Genomic DNA, 16,831 nt, shown 5'->3' with positions numbered 1-16,831 from the left:
GAAATTAATATTTTGTTTTGTATTCTGTTTGATTATGATGAGCCTAGAAGAGTTATATGTAAATATGTAAGAGAGTGATTTTAGTTTAAGGTCCAGAACTAGAAAAACATTTAAATTTCTTTTAAGTTCATTTAGCGTGCCAAGCTCAAACAGAAAGACCTGACAAGGTAGAGAAATATTTATGGACATTTCTTGGCATCTGTTGTCTTTTTCTAGTCATCATTTTTTCCCTTAAGATTTTGTCTCTGTGAGAATTTTGTTCCTAATTTAGAAGTTTTAGTGCTAGTATTGAATTAATTTCTTTCAGAAACACTTGAGATTTTTCTTAACTCCTTTTGGATAAATGATGTGTACTTTTATTTATGATTTAAGAAACAATATGGCAAAATGATTAAGAGAACTGTAGGGAGCCAAATTTGTCCCAGTGAGAATTCCAGCTTCACTGTTTACTATTGTTGACCTGAAGCAACTTACTTAATCTTTCTTTTACTTTCATTTAGTACTTACAGCATCCAAGGCCCTTTGCACAGTGCTTTGGATATAAAAGTTAAGTTATAGTCACTCAGGGAAAAATGATTCTGTTGCTCTTAGTTCCTTCAGTCTGTAATGTTTAAGAAGGTCCTTAGGATGAAGATTTCTTAAATAAACCCTTCTAAACTTTATTTTCTTTCAGAAACTAAATCCTCATAATTACTAGACAGGCGATACCTTGTTTATAATTTTGTCATGTGTGAGTATACATATGTAGTCTGATGCATAACTTTCTTTTACCTCAGTTTAATATATTCTAAGCTACTTCAAGTATTTAATGAGTTGTCAAGCAGTAGAGGGATTATTTTGTTTAGTTTGATTCCCAGAGCCCAGCATGGATGGTCCCTTCCTGGTCTAAGATTCTCTTACTCATTGATGATTTGTTATAAAGCCTTCTGCCTGATGTCTCCCACGTCTCACAGTGATTATTAATGTTAAGAAGAAACCCTAGTCCACCAGGAAAAAATATGAGAATTCTCATTTCAGAGAATACTTTATCTTTTAACTCAAATTGTAAGGGAAAGACAGTAGAAGGATAGTTTTTAAGATCTTCTTAATTGGTTTAGTCATCATGTGGTAACTAGAAATAGTGCTTATTGCTATATGCCCAATACTGGCATATTTCCTTGAGATTGGAGGTCTCCTGCTTTCCTGTCTGTCTTCTCCTGTAAAATCTCTGAGGGGAAAAAAATGATGGCAGGTACGTATTTTATCCTTTCACTACCTTGAGGCCTCCTTACCTGGGAGAGAGGCCCACGTTCTGCACCCTCTTTGCTGTAGTTCGGTGACTGGGAGAGAAATCTGAGGCTCTTGTTCTTGAAGGGTTAAGTGGAGTGTTTATTTGCAGTGGATGAGAGCGTCCCTGTAGCCTGTAATCTCCTTGCCAAAAAATATATTAAAAAAGCTCTATTTCTGACTTTGGGACTTCAGGGTCAAGATTTCAAGGATTTTGGCTCTCATTGCTGTTATGCATAAGAACATGAGAAATAACCAATGAAGATTAGGTCAATGGTGATGAAGAGTATTATGGGAAAATATCATTGCTGTCTAGACTAGCCTTAATGTGTGAGCAGTAAACCTTTGCCTGTTAATCTTGCCCTTGACTGAGTTTCTTAACTTTCTGGAGCTTATATTTGAATTATTCCTTGGTAGGTAATACAGTCCATAAGCTTACTCCCTGCGTTGAAAAGTTGCAATTAGTTTCACTTGACCTGAAGCTACACCTTTTATGGGGTACCCTTAGTTTGTTCTTTTGATGAACAGACTTTTTTACTTGAATTTTAATTTGCTTATTAATTCAACTAATGTTTATTGAGTAGTCACTGTCTGACAGAATGTCTGCCAGGGACCAGAGTTTCAAAGATGAAAAAGATACTTGGGGGCAGAAGGCTTCAATGAAGACACACAGATGGCCAATAGGCACGTGAAAAGATGCTCAGTATCATCACTAGTTACCAGAGAGATAAAAATCGAAACTACAAGGAGATATCACCTCACACCAGTCAAAATGGCCATCATTAAAAAGTCTACAAATGATAAATGCTGGAGAGGGTGTGGAGAAAAGGAAACCCTCCTACACTGTTGGTGGGAATGTATATTGGTGGTGCCGCTGGAAAACAGTATGGAGATTGCTTAAAAAACTAAAAAGTAGCATTATCAGATGATCCAGCAGTCCCACTCCAGAGAAGACTCTAGTTTGAAAAGATACATGTACCCCAATGTTCATAACACTATTTACAATAACCAAGACATGGAAGCAACCTAAATGTCCATCAACAGATAATTGGATAAAGAAGTTGTGATGTGTGTACACACACACACCCCAAAGTGAAATACTACTCAGCCATAAAAATGAGTGAAATAATGCTATTTGCAGCAATGTGGATGGACCTAGAGATTATCATACTTAGTGAAGTAAGTCAGACAGAGAAATACAAATATCATATGATATCGCTTATATGTGGAATCTTAAAAAAATACACAGATGAACTTGTTTACAAAACAGAAACAGAATCAAAGACAGAAAACAAACAGTTACCAAAGGGGAAGAGGGAGGGATAAATTAGGAATTTGGAATTAGTAGATACAAGCTACACTATACAGAATAGATAAACAGCAAAGTCCTACTATGTAGCACAGGGAGCTATATTTAATAGCTTGTAATTACCTATAATGGAAAATAATTTTTAAAAGAATATATATGTACAAATAAATCACTATGCTGTACACACCAGAAACTAACACAACATTGTAAATTAACTATACTTCAATTAAAAAAAAAAGATGTTTGAAAGAACTTTCCTATGAAGCTCATCAAGGAACTGACATGTTCTGTCTTTTATAAACTGTTCTGTAGAATAGAAAGAGCCAATACATAAAATATCAATACCAAAGAGCAAAACCAGACAAGAACAGAGAGAAAAATTATTAGTCTTATGAAATAACCCAAAGTGAAATATTAGCAAACCAAATGTAGGAACATACATTTCTTTAAGGGACCAAATAGAGTTGATCCTAGGAATGCAAGGATGCTTTAACAGTAGAAAGTGTATTTGTGTAATCTATCATATTCATTGATTAAATGAAAAAATGGTTGATACTTTCTAAGATGTCTGTTTTCCCTCACAATTATATATATATAATACATAAATTGCAAAAAAAGAAACAGACTGCAAAGAAATGATGAAAAATTGGATTATATGTGGCACATGGCACCATAAACAAAGTTAAGTCATATTACAGACTAGGAAAAGTATTTGCCATGTATATAAGCATCAAAAATTGGTATTCAGAATTCCTATTTGAACTTTCTAAAGCCCATTTGGCAAAAAAAAAAAAAAGAGTGATACATCATTTGGAGTCAAGTTAGGAAAAATATTACTCTGAGTATTTTAAACTCAGGGCATTTAATATAGAGGATTGGTTATAAAGGTATTAGAAATACTGGAAGATCTTAAGGGGGTGGAATAGAGTGGCAAAATAGATGAGGTGTTATTGCTGCTACCAGAGATAAGCTGCTGCTGGACTGGAACGCACAGACTCCTGCCTCTAACTAGGGCATTGGACGCTGGAATCTCCCCATCCAGACCACTCCCACAGCAGCTGCTAGTCTGTCCTGGCTGGAAACAGGAAGCTTCTCTCTTTCTCCAGCCTTCTTCTCACCCGCTATTGCCTTTTATTGAAATGACCTTATAGGAACCTAGCTGGCAAGGATGTCTAGGGAATGTCTTTTACAGATTCTAAGCCCCAATGGGTAGGTGTGGGCTGAGAGACAGTGGAAAAAATAAATTACACAGGTGGCAAAGGATTCACATTTTACCGATGGCCTGTAAACATACAAAAAATGCACATTTTTACTAGTAATCAAGAAAATACAAGTCAAAACATCAGATATTTCACAATCTAAAAATTAACACTTGAAGTTTTAGAGGATAGGAGAGAGGAAATCTTTTACTAGTGGAGCAGTAAATTGATAGATGCACTTCAGAAAGCAATTAGGCACAATCTAGGAAAGTTACAGCAGCCTTTTAATTTCAAAATAGCTGCTATGGAAACTTGAACGTGGGCACGAGTATATGTAGTGTGTATAAAGCATATTTGTTAATAGAGGAAAGTCGAAAGCTCATTGTCTCTAGGTGGGGGAATGAATAAATAAACTGGTTTCTTTGAAGAATGGAATAGTATGTAACTTCTAAAATGACAGAACATGGGTAATTCTCAAAACGCCGCTGAATGAGAAAAGTGAGTTTTACAGAATGTGAACAGTGTATCATTTATTCAAATAGAAAAGCAGAAGAGTGCTGTGGTGTTTGTGCTGTGTTGTTTATGAATACATACCTTTGCAATGAAAATTTTAAAGTATGTTTGGAAAGGAAGCATACTTGAAGATACTGATTACCTTCGAGATGGGGGAGAGGAGGAGAGGAAAGTTGGCTGTGGGAGGTTGGGTGATTAACTTTACAAAAAAAGTAGAGTGGCATGTGAAGCAAATATGGCAAAAAGATATTGCTGGATAGTAGAGTATGTGAATATGATATTTTAAAATGCTTTAATTATTTCCTACTTTAAAGAAATAGAAAATAAGAAAGAGTTAAGAATCAGCTCCTCTAGGAAGCATGTGGTTAGGTGTTCCTTTTTCTATATGTTCATAGAGTGGTTTGCATGCTTCAGTATGAAAGCATGCCGCTTTCTTGATGGTCTCTTTCAGTTGTCTGAATTCTTCAATGCCAGATATTCAGTATCTGTCACAGTGATGGGCAGAAAGGAGCTAAGGAAAGGTTGTTTGATTTAAAACAGCAACAGTCACCACCAGGCCCTGTAAACACGAGATACAGGAGTACTGAAGCTTTTATGTAATGGTAAGGTTTTTATTTAGTAGACCATCCATGCACTTTTGCATGTGTATTAGGAAGAGTTCAGGCACCTGAATTCCAATCCAGTCATTTTTGTTGGGCATCTTTGAATGAGTTACATGTCTTCTCTGAGCATCAGTGACTTTATGTTTAAATTTTTTTAGAATTATTGATACATACAAAAGATGTATACCTTTAGTTGTGAATTTAAAAACCTAGACATAAGACTCCCATGAATCCACCAGTAACTGAAGCACTAGAGAGTATCCCCTAAACCTTTGAAGGTTCCCAGTCCTGTGGCCCTGTCGGTCACCAGAGATAACCAGTATCTTAAATTTTGTGTATATCATTCTCTTGCATTTTAATGTGTATATTTTACCATATATGAGTGTATATAATTTTTCATGGGTTTCAAAATAGTGGTAAGTGGTAAGTGGATTCAGAATAAATACTGTTTTGTTCAATGACCATTTTTTTTTTAAGAGAAACCATCATAATAGACCCTTGTAAAATAGGTAATTTTGAGTTTTGGGCCTCCCCCCAATATTTCCATCAAACACCGTTCTGTACACTACTAAATTACTTACCTTTGAACTTTGTACTAGCCCTTCTCATAACCCATGTCTGTATCTGAATGCAGAACATTAAGAGTAGGAAGCATTTCTTTGCTTTCTTGTTCTAAATTTGCAACTCAGGCAGCTAATGTGCCTTGGTGGTTTAATTTTTAATGGCTGGATGCATGGAAGGGTCCTAGTACTCATAATCTTTGACATCAAACTAAAAAATGTGACAGTCTGATGTAATGCTATTAGGATTCACTTCCATCTAAGGAGCAGTACTGGCCTCCTAATTTGTTATATTTATTGCACAGGTATCCTCGTGAGGCTTTTATTTAAAATAGCTTAAATAAGATTTTTCTTTTTAAAATACTAAATTTAAGTGTATCCACTAGATGTCAGCATTAGGAAAGATGTGTTATAACATACGTAGAATCAGAGCTAGGAGCAGTGTGAGAGATTCAGTCTAACAAACTGACTTGTGTAAAGTCACGTATTTTGTGAGTCAAAACTAGAAATTAGGTCTCCCGGTTTCCATTCCGTTGTTGGTTTATGTCACATTTCTTTAAGGCAAGTAACAACTCCATGTAATTATTAGCTTAATAAAATATATTGACCTTAACATACGCTAGGGATTCATGATGAGATTTTAGTATGACCTGGGCACCCAGGGATACCTGAATCCTGCTTCTGTTTCTTTACATTTTGCAAAGTAAGGAGAAAAAAAGTTACTTTATTAAGAACTACAGTCATACCTGGTAATGATAGATTAGATAGTGTTGTAAGGTTAAGGATTAAGCTACTATCTATATATAAGTTCCTCTGTATAAATCAGATTTCAACCAGGAAAGCAGAAACTTTGCTATGTATTTTAAAACAGGAAACTTATTATATGGATTTATTTACACAGGTGTTGGAAGGTGGATCAAAAAGAGAATGCTAGAGTTTGTGATTTTACTCACAATACTTCTAATGCCTAATGTTTTTTTCTCTCCCACACCAACCGATTTTCCAACTTTCCAGACACCAACTAGGTGTCCCACAATTCATTTTGATTCTGACACGTGGAGTGAGTACAGACCCCACAGGTTAGGGCTCAGGCCCACAAGACTGCCCCCACTCCGGATGCCAGTCACGTGTCCCAGGCCTTCCTGTACTTCTGACCAACCAGCAGAGAGGGTTAGATGACCCCTCCTTAAGTTAGATAATCTGCTTTAACGGCTCACAGGACTCAGGGAAAAACTTCACTTCCTCATTCTAGTTTATTTTAAAGGATTTTATGAAGGATACAAATGACCAGCCGTATGAAGAGGTATGTAGGGTGAGGTCTGGAAGTATCCTGAGCATAGGAGCCTCTGTCCTGTAGAGTTGGGCTGTGCCACCCTCCCAGCATGTGGATGCATTTACCAACCTAAAAGCTCCTCAGACTCCTCATTTAGGGGTCTTTAGGAGGCTCCATTATGTAGGCATGACTGTGAATCGTTGACTGTTGGTGATCAACTCAATCTCCAGTCCCTGGAGGTCGTGAGATGGGGCTGAAAGTTCCAACCCTGTAGTCATGCCTTGGTCTTTGTGGTGACCAGCCCCCGTCTTGAAGCTATCCAGGGGCTTGCCAAGAGCCACCTACGAAAACAAAAGAGGCTCTTGCCACCCAGGAAATTCCAAGGGATTTAGGAGCTCAGTGTTAGGAACTGGGGTTAAAGACCAAATATATATTTCTTATTATATCACATGAGGTAACTTAGATATTAATGGTGACAGGAAGCAGCCACCACTTCTGAAGCTGGGGGAACAAAGGCAAGAGGTGGGGTAGGCGGAGTTTAGGTGCCTGCAGGAGTAGGACCGGAAGCTTACAGCCCTGAAGAGGCCCAGTACGGCGCGGCTGCTGGGGGTTCTGTGAGAAGCTGAGGCTTGGCGCCTTGGCTGTCTTCTGCTCATAGGAAATGCTGATGGGACTGGAAAAACAGCAAGAGACCTTCTTTCTTCCCACTTTGTAATTTCCTTTTAATGGCTCCCACTGATGGAGTCTTCTCAGAAGTCAGCTGACAAAGTAGTCTAGGTGATACTTGACAGCTTCTTTGTCCCAACATCACAAAGCAGATTTTAAAAGGAGAGGCTTGGGGGTGTGAGAAACAGGTAAATAACTGTCACAGTGCACCTCTTTTCTACTCAGCATTCATTTATCCATGTTGATTTAAGTACAACAGTGCTTAACAGCAGTTCGTGCTTCCTCTCAGAATGTTTGTTCTTGGATAGCTCATGCTTTAGAGATACAGGTGGGAGGCGAATAAAGCTCTATGAATAGAGCCCCAGAGAGAACACTGAATCTACTTATTTTGCAAGTTCAACAGAACCAGGGTTGGGGTGAGAGATGAAGTCCTGGGAGTTCAGATTCTGCTTAAGCGTGTTTACCACAAAAAGATCAGAAAGCGGGAAGGGCAAGAGCAAGAGGGAAGTCTTAGTCATGCCATTTAATGAACAGATATTTGTGGCCAGTCATTGTCATCGTTTTAGAACAAAAGATTTTGTTTAGCAGCATTCTTCCTTTGTTGGGAAGAATGGGGGGAAGGAAAGTGGAGAAGCAGGTGTGAGAAGGTTGGAGTGTGATGTGCATTTGCAGTGCCATCAGGAGAGCCAGTAGCATAATGTCAGGATCATTATTATGGATGCTTTGTTGGTGGAGTTGCTTGAGTTGGCTATTTCTCTTCATTATACTGGCACTCAACTGTTGGGGGTTTTCAACTTCTTACACCAAATTAGAATGTTAATACCATTAACTGCTATGTTCTAATGTGATTTGCAGCCGTATTAGAAGCTAAGGAGGAGTTGTGATTATACCTCTCCTTTAAATTATTGTGCACCTGATTCTTCAGAAATATTGAATCCTACCTATTTACAGTCATTAAATTAATTCATCGATTATTTATTGAATATTTACTCTGCCCTGTGTTGAATATTTCCTTTGTGTGCCTGTATCAGAGGTATACCAAATACACTTTCGGCCAATAATCAATATTTAGCTAAGCCTAAGGCAAAAATCATCATGGAATAAACTTCTGAGATACATTAATCTGAAAATTTATCAAAATATAATTATTATATTATGAATTATAATAGATTTTAAAACTTTGACATATTGAAAATTTTTTATTCTTGCACTATTGTCTGGATTATTCCTGAAGTCACTCCTTCTGTTCATTTGCTGTGTTAAATCAACATTGCCTTCAAATGGTGATGTCACAGTTTAGGAACAGTTCTACAAACAAGACTTTGTGCAGTGTTCGAAGATGATGATGCCTGGAATTATTTTCAGAGGCAGATCTGCTAAATGAGATTGTTGATATCATTTTAATTATAAGTTTCTATTATTTTAGCCTGTACTCTTATGTAATCACTTGAGAAATGTTTATCCTTAAACTTTAGACCTGGAAATGTGGCACTGGAGTTCTGTATCTGGCTTTCAGGATAGCAAAGCCATGTGAGTTACTACCTGCCTTTCAACTTTTCATTCACCTGATCACAACATTTTCTGTGTAGTAGATTGGTCACAAGGATCTTTGAAGGATGTTCATGTAGTTATTTCTGTAATTCCCTCTAAGATAAGCGCATCTATTTGGTTATTTCTTCAGCAGTTTCCAGCAGGTGAATTTTTCTTTGGAAGTTATTAGTAAATTTTTTTTCTTTTTTGCTGTTGACGTTGTTGGTTATCTTTAGAGTACAATATTAATACTTTTTTATGTTAAAGTAGATTTTTAAACATATAATAACTACTTGATTTAGTATATAACAAAGCAATTCCAGAATCTCTTGTATGTGTGGTAGTTTGCGCTTGGAAGGAGAATTATTAAAGCGATTCACTATTTTTTTGCTTGTGTAAAATACATTTCATTATATTACATTGGTTATTGTTTCTGAAAACACAACGGAAGGATGTGAACAAAACGTAAGCCTTTGATTCTTGAATCATTTCTGGCCTTCATGATGTGTGCACCATTGTCGGTGAAAATTGTGTCATATTTTTCATTACTGATTTTCCATTCTGTTAATATTGCTTCAGATTCGTGGTACATGTTGTATGAGAACCGGACATTTCTTAGTAGACAAGTAAAGCAGAAGCATAGTTGAATTTCCAGATTAACCCCCCTTCCTGACAGTATTAAAGACCTGCAGTTGTTTCCACAAGGTTGAATGTCTATAAGACTGAGAAATAGTGTATTTAATGTAAAGTAATATTTTTATGCACAACAGAATATAGTTCAGGAACATTGTGTGGTAATATGTTTTCTAGAAGACTTTTTTGGCCTAGGATTCAGAGCTTGGATAAATATAAGAAATTCTTTGTCTTCAACACTAAAAATGGTTGGTACTTTCTAGTGACTGTTTTGACAGATTTTTTTGCATTCACACATTTTTAGTCAGCATACATTGGAAGATGTGAAAAATTGCATTAATGCATTCTTATGATATCTATTGTTTTGAAGTTTTATTAGAACAGAGGGATATCTCCTTTTTCTGTAACACTTCATAATTCTTTGTGTTCTTTATTCAGTTATCTGGGTTGAAGAGGATAGTTGGCTTCATTTTGGAGTTGTCCTCATAACATTTTGAGGGGGCAAAATTGACACTCTGCTGTTAATTTTTTCTCAGAAGATATTCCCAAATAGGCCTTTTTTGGAGGATGTATGCTCTAAATGAAGTTAAAATTTAAACCCACATTTTAAAGCTTATTCTATTTAATGTTACAAATGCTGTTCATTTTTACAAAGATGAGAATTATAATACAGGCTAGTCTTCATTCTTATTTGTATTTTGAAGTCATATTTATGGCAATGGGAGGATAGTATGTTCTTCCTAAGTTATCTTGGCAAACCATAATTTTCTTGATATTTATTGTAGTTGTCAGTTTATTTCCCTAATATTTAACATTTCAAAATTTCTTAATAGTTGTACATAAAATTAATGGCTTTTACAGAGGAGGGAGAAGGGAAGGACTGTCTTCATTGATTTGACTGGGAAGACAGTGAGTGAATCCTAAATTCTCAGTTTTTTTTTCAACTCAGAGCTTTCAGTTGTCAGTGTTTATTTTGGTCTTTCCTTTCTCTTCCTTGGAATACTTCTGTAATTTTACAGGCAAACTTTTGGTTTTTTTGTGTGTATTTTTTTAATCATGCAGTTATTCAACAAATATTTATTGCTACCTACAGCATCCCAGGCATTGCTGTAGGTTCTGGGGATAGAGTAGTGCACAACATAAAGCCCCGTATCCTTAAAGTTCAAAGTTCACCTTGCAGTAGAAGACAGAGTAAACAGATAATTAAAGGAATGAATATGTGTTAGATGGTGAGAACCATCAATTTGGGAAGGGGATAGGGAGGAGAAAGAGGAAGAGGTATTATGGATGGACTGGTGAAGGAAGCCCTCTTTGAGGTGGTCTGATAGGACCAGCGACCTGAATGAAGTGCAGTAGACTCTGCCATTTAAAGGTCTATTAGACAGTGTTCGAGGCCAGGTAAAAGTAGGTGCAGAGGCTTTCCAAGGAGGGAGAAAGTTGCTGTGTCAGAGAAACTGCAACAGGCTGTTGTGGAGAGTGATGGGAGATGAGGCCAGAGTGGATCAGGGACAGATTATACAGGGTTTTATACAACTTGATGAGGAGTTTAGGTTTTTATTCTGAGTATATGAGTAAGCCATTGCATGTTTTTGATTAGAGAAAGGATGTGGTCAATTTATGTTTTTAAAAGATTGTTTTTTCTCTTATAATAAGAAGAGATTGTAGTAGAAGATAAAGGCAGAAGCAGTTAGGAGGCTTTTGAAGTAAACCTGGCAAGAGGTGATGATGGCAAGAACTGGGTTGGTATAGAAGTGAAGGAGATGAGACAGTCTCCTTTAAGCTAATGAGAAAAGTGTATTGAGTAGGGAGTGTCAGTTCTGTCTGATGCTTCTGACAGGTGAAGTAAGAATGGACCATTGGAATTAGCAATGAGTATTATTTGATGACCTTGCTTGAGCAAGTTTGGTAATAAAAGATTTGCCAAAAGCCAGGTTAGAGTGGACTTAGCCGAGGGTGGAAGGAGAGGAATAAAAGACAATGAGTGTAGGCAACTTTTCTCAAGGAATTTTGCTGCACAGAGAAGCAGGGAGTAGGGTGGGAAATGTAATCAAGATACATTTTTGTTCTGTATTAAGATGGGAGAAATAACTGCATGTATGCTAAAGGAAAGGGTCCAAAAAAGAAGAGACATAAGGTAGGAAGGAAACTCAGAATGTGTTGTCCTAAATGTCAAATGAAGAAAATGTTTCAGGAAGGAGCAAATGATAAATCGGGTTAAAGACTATTAAGAGCTCCAGTAAGTTGACATGTGAGATTGCCGTTTGGATTTTGCTAGATGCAGGTTTCAGTGGTCTTGACAGGGACCAGCTTCATCATCGTAGTGGGCATAAAAGCCACTATGGAATTAGTTTGGAATGAGCTGAAAGAATGGGAGGTGGGAAAGTAGGAAGAAGTGACTATGGACAGCTCACCTGACTAGTTACTGTGGAGAGGACAGGCAAGATGGTGTGGTAGTGGAAGGGACGTGGAGGCTTGCTTTTCATCCAGCAAGTGGGATAACTGGTGTCCCTGGGGAAAGGTGGTCCATCAGGAGCAGGAAAGAGTGTTAGAAAGGATGGTAGATGTTTTCTTTTCTTGTTTTGGGGAGTAAAAAATGTAGCGAGATCACCTCTTCAAGTGAGGATGCTTGAAGATAGGTTGAGGTTTGAGGAGTTGTTTTAAAAAAGCCTTGTGGAATAGTCAGCTGACAGCTGGTAGAGTGGGAGAGTAAACTGGCTGGAGGTAGGCAGCAGGATTGCTGGGCTACACTGTGAGTATGCTTCATGTCTGTGGCAGACATATAAAGTAGTGCTTCTTAACTTGGGGTAGTTTTGCCCCCAAGGGAAAGTTGGGCAGTATCTGGAGACACTGTTGATTGTCACAGCTGGGTATTGGGCAGACACCAGGTGTCTAATGGATAGAGGCTTGGTAAGCTGCTTAATATCCTACAATGTTCAGGAGAGCCCCCAGCAAAGAATAACATGGTTCAAATATTAATAGTGCCAAGTTTAAGAAGCCCTGATTTGCAGTATGTTTATGAGTTTTTTCTTCCCTCTTCCCCAACCAAGATATATTTATTAGGTTTATAAACTGAATGGGAAAAAAACTGACACTAAACAGAGTCATTCAGATTGTGTTAAGGATGCTGAAGGGATGAGGTGGGCAATGTGACAGGAGATAATGGGGCTGGGGTGGATCTGCTGTTGGTAAGTTGGCAGAGAAAAGTTTCTCTGAAGAGGGGACATTTGAGATGAGGCCTGAATGATGAACAGAAGCCAGTCATGGGGAAATCCTTGGAGCCAGCATTCTAGGCGTAGGAGAAAGCATTATAAGACCCTCTGAGCTCAGAAGAGTAAATGAGGTAACAGCAGCTCTCAGGAATTTTCTAGAAAGAGATGAAATAATATATTAATTGTACCATATAATTGTGCTTCTAGTAGCTTTTCTTATTCTATAAGGAAACTTTTTTCCAAATGTTTTTTGGGAAGGTGGTCTGATGTATTTATTAAGTGCCTTTTGTGAACTCAAAAATACATTCCACAGACTGCGAGACAGGAAGAGCATGTTCCTTTCCAGATAAGCAGCCAACTCTGAAACAAACACGAAACATAAGAGCTCATAGTCATAGAATTCCACCAGAAATATTACAAACGAAGTAAACTGTATCTGACTTCTGTGTATCAATTTTTTCTTAGCTTATATAGTAAATATCTATAATATTTAGTTTAAATCCAAGGATTACAAAAAAAGGTAAGTTGAAAGAAAATTTCGTAGCTTTTTCCTCCTAAATTCAGATTGTAAGACTTACAGTTTATTATTCTAAATTGTAGTGTTTATTATTTACTTTAAAATAGTACTTCTAAAGGATATCAGTATTTTGGACCAAGTTTTATATAGTCTGAAACATCTTTTGTGTCAGATTTATTTATTTATCTGAAATTTAGAAATCATATTAGTCAGATTCTTTTAGATGCAAATGACAGAAACCCAACTCAACTAAAAAAGTAAAAGGGACATTGATAGAAATTCGAATATCTTAAAACCAGAGGAAAATCTAGTAACTAAACTGAAGGAAACGGCATTAGGACATTTGTGACTCTTCACTGTATGTTGGATTCATTATTTTGTGTTAGACTGACTTCCTCTAGGGAAGGAAACATGGCTGCCGCATGTATGAAGCCTCCCGGCCACAGGTTCTGCTGTTGGGAACAGATCCTGTAGGTAGTCAGGCTGCTCCAACAGCAGCCATGGCGATAGCAGCAAATACTTTCCCAGCCATGGTACTAAATGTTTTGCTTGTATTAACCCATTTAATGATTTTATGAGCCCTCTGCGGTGGATATTATTATTACACACATTTACAGATGAGAAAACTGAGGCATGGAGAAGTTAGGAAACTTGAGTTAAAGTCACAAAGCTTGGAAGTGGCAGAGCTGGGTTTGAACCCAGGCAGAACTGAGAAGTAGCCATTATGTCATATTCATTGAAATCAGTCACACTGAGGGAACAGAGAGAATTTTTTTGTTTTGTTGTGCTTTTGACTGAAGGGTTAAACTGTGCAAGACAGGGATGTGGCTTTAATTTTTTGTTTATTCTTGTAAAAAATGACAACTGATAATATTTGAAACAGATAATCTTTGAAAAATTCCTCGAGTTTTTGTTTCAAAGAGACACACATGGTGTGGGTTGCCTATGCAGCATCTTTCCTGTGTGTTTGGGGTAGAAGTACTTTCTGCATTAGGCTGCATTTGTACTACATCATTGGCTCTCAGCCTGGAGTGACTTTGTCCCCACGGAGACATTTGGCAATATACAGAATCATGTCTGGTTGTCACAACTTGGGTGGTGGGTTACAGCTGCCATCTATGATGTGTAGAGGCCCAGGATGCTCCTGAATATCTTGCAGTGTGAGAAAGACCCCTCTGAACAGAAGAATTACCCAGCCCCAAATGTTAATAATGCTGAGGTGAGAAACCTAACTAGGTAAACTGGGCCATTTTCTTAAGTGTCAGTGTTTGGGATAGAGGTAGAAATTTCTGAATCTTTGAGTACTTATAGAGAGTGACTAGATCTGGACCAAGTATGATGCAGGGTGAGGGGTGTTAGGGCCACATTAAACTGGGATGCCTCAAAAGAAGGACTAGATAGCGGGAGACACTTGAAGAAGGGGATGTAGGAAAATGGAGCAAACTTGTTTAGTTTCAAAATTTTCCCCGAGGATCGAGTGTGCATACAAGTACAAAGGTGAGGAAACTTAAATCTCTCCCTTCTCCCTCCCTCGTATAGTGGATGGTGGTCTCATTAGTACAGAATTTCAGCAGTATTCTTGACAAAAGCAGCTAAAAATGGGTTTTGTAATTTATGCTGATTTATAGCATTGAAATTCATTGATAAGATTTGGAGACCCTGGTTTGTGTTAAAAGAAATAGAACCATTATTTTTTAAAAGTTATTTTGTGTTTTGGGGGTTATAACAACAGCCAACATTTTTATTGAATACTCTTAGGCATGCCATACACAATGCTAGTAAGTCAGTGTTTAAACTCATTGTGAACTCTCATAATAACCTTTTAAGATGGTTATTATGATATGTGTATTTTACTGATGAAAAAAATAAGTCCCAGAAAGGTTAACTAGCATCCTCAAGGGCAAACGGCTAGTAAGCTAGAGTTGGAATTTTGGGTTGATTCCATAGACTATTAACTCTTTTAATACCAAATGGTGTGATGCCTTTTCCTCTTAAAGATAATTACAGTCCTTCCTCACACTGATTTTACATCTGTGGTGTAAGTTTTGATACCACTAGGTAATTCTTTGTATATTTGGTCTTAGTTCTTATGAGAGAATTACATATGTTTGGAATCAGATATCCCATATATATTTGAAAGCTTAAAAACTGAAGCTGTGAAATATTCTCTATCCAAATGATTCCTAAAAAAATTTATTGAATAAATTTAGTAACCAATTTGAGGTGATTATTAGGATGTGATGATTTTGTAAAAATGCTTGTATTTGCCTTAACTATAAAAGCTTGGTATTACTAAACTTTTTATAGTGTATATAAGATATTTAAGATGAAATATTTCCCTTCTAGTTTTAATCTCAGCTAACCCATCTGTGTAAAACATTGTACAAAATCTTTCCAATAAAATTCTGTGTAATAGGATTTTAACATCAAAAATAAGATTCCTGCCTTTTCCACTGGGAGAATGTTGTTTTAAGAGAGGAGATATTTCAGTATTAACCATATTAGTGAGTAAATTAGATTGCTTTTAACATTTTCTAAGAAATATATGTCAGTCCATCACATTTAGCTCTCTAAAGCAAATAACTTACACTGTTATTTCATCTTTGAGAGGCTTAAAGTTAGGAACATTGTCCAGGGAGTAGGGAGAGGAAGTGGGGACAGCACAGGTAGCCGGAAGTACCAGCTCTTTCCAGATTTCTTGTAATAGGGGAGAGGAACAAGGTCTTTTCTTTCATTGATAAAAATATTGTTACTTTTATGTTTTATCTCATTTGCATTTATCAGCAATTCCATATTTGGAGAAAAAGTATGGAGGCTGAGGGAGGGGAGGATATGGGATGCCTCTGATACCATAGTCTGCCTTCCCTTGTAGTTCCTGCAACTTCAGGGTTTGAACCAGGTTTCCAGAATGTTCCTGACACCTCCTTCCACCTTCATCCTCGCTGAGTCACGGCAGATGCTTAGGCAGGATGTATACCAATGCGTTACTTTTGTACTGCAAACTTACGAAGTTGTGTTAATTGCTGGCTCCCTTTGTGTTTGTTTGCTGTGTTAACTTCTAAGTTACATACTTTGTATATAGTTGATACTGTTGAATAATCTATGAGTTAAATAATAAAAAGTTTGATTAATCTTATGTGTATAGAAGAAATACTGGTTTATGTCTGGTAAATTTTTAAAAATGGGTCACTGATACCTCCCTTCAGTCTTTAATGGTTAAGTGTGATTTGAATAGTCTTCCTTGTATTCCCAATAGGATTTAATTCTGCAAGAAGGAAAAATTGCTAGTATTTAAAATAATGGTCTCAGTATTTACTTATTTGAGAAATCTATTTTTGATGTTAATTTAAATTGAGAATATATGTCTCAAACGTTTTAAAGGAGTAACACTAGCATAGATGTTAATCAAATGTAAATATTGCAAGTTATATGTAAAAATCTAATCTTTTTTCCAATTTTGCTTTATGTAACTTTTTGATATGTGGAAAAGAGGGACAAGAGCTATAAACTCAGAGCCAAATGTGCTTTTGTTGATCCAAATTTTCAATGCCAGA

General features: G+C 36.9%; 1 protein-coding gene across 12 annotated transcripts in view; it reads left to right on the top strand.

Annotated features, from left to right (window-relative positions):
• The window catches only part of CYRIB (CYFIP related Rac1 interactor B), a 137,844-nt gene that overhangs the window by 89,999 nt on the left and 31,014 nt on the right, over positions 1-16,831 (top strand). The gene's annotated exons all lie outside the window — the stretch shown is intronic.

Source organism: Vicugna pacos, chromosome 25 (genome assembly GCF_048564905.1).
Source record: "Vicugna pacos chromosome 25, VicPac4, whole genome shotgun sequence".
Taxonomy (NCBI): domain Eukaryota; kingdom Metazoa; phylum Chordata; class Mammalia; order Artiodactyla; family Camelidae; genus Vicugna; species Vicugna pacos.
This window is presented reverse-complemented; position numbering and strand designations above follow the sequence as displayed.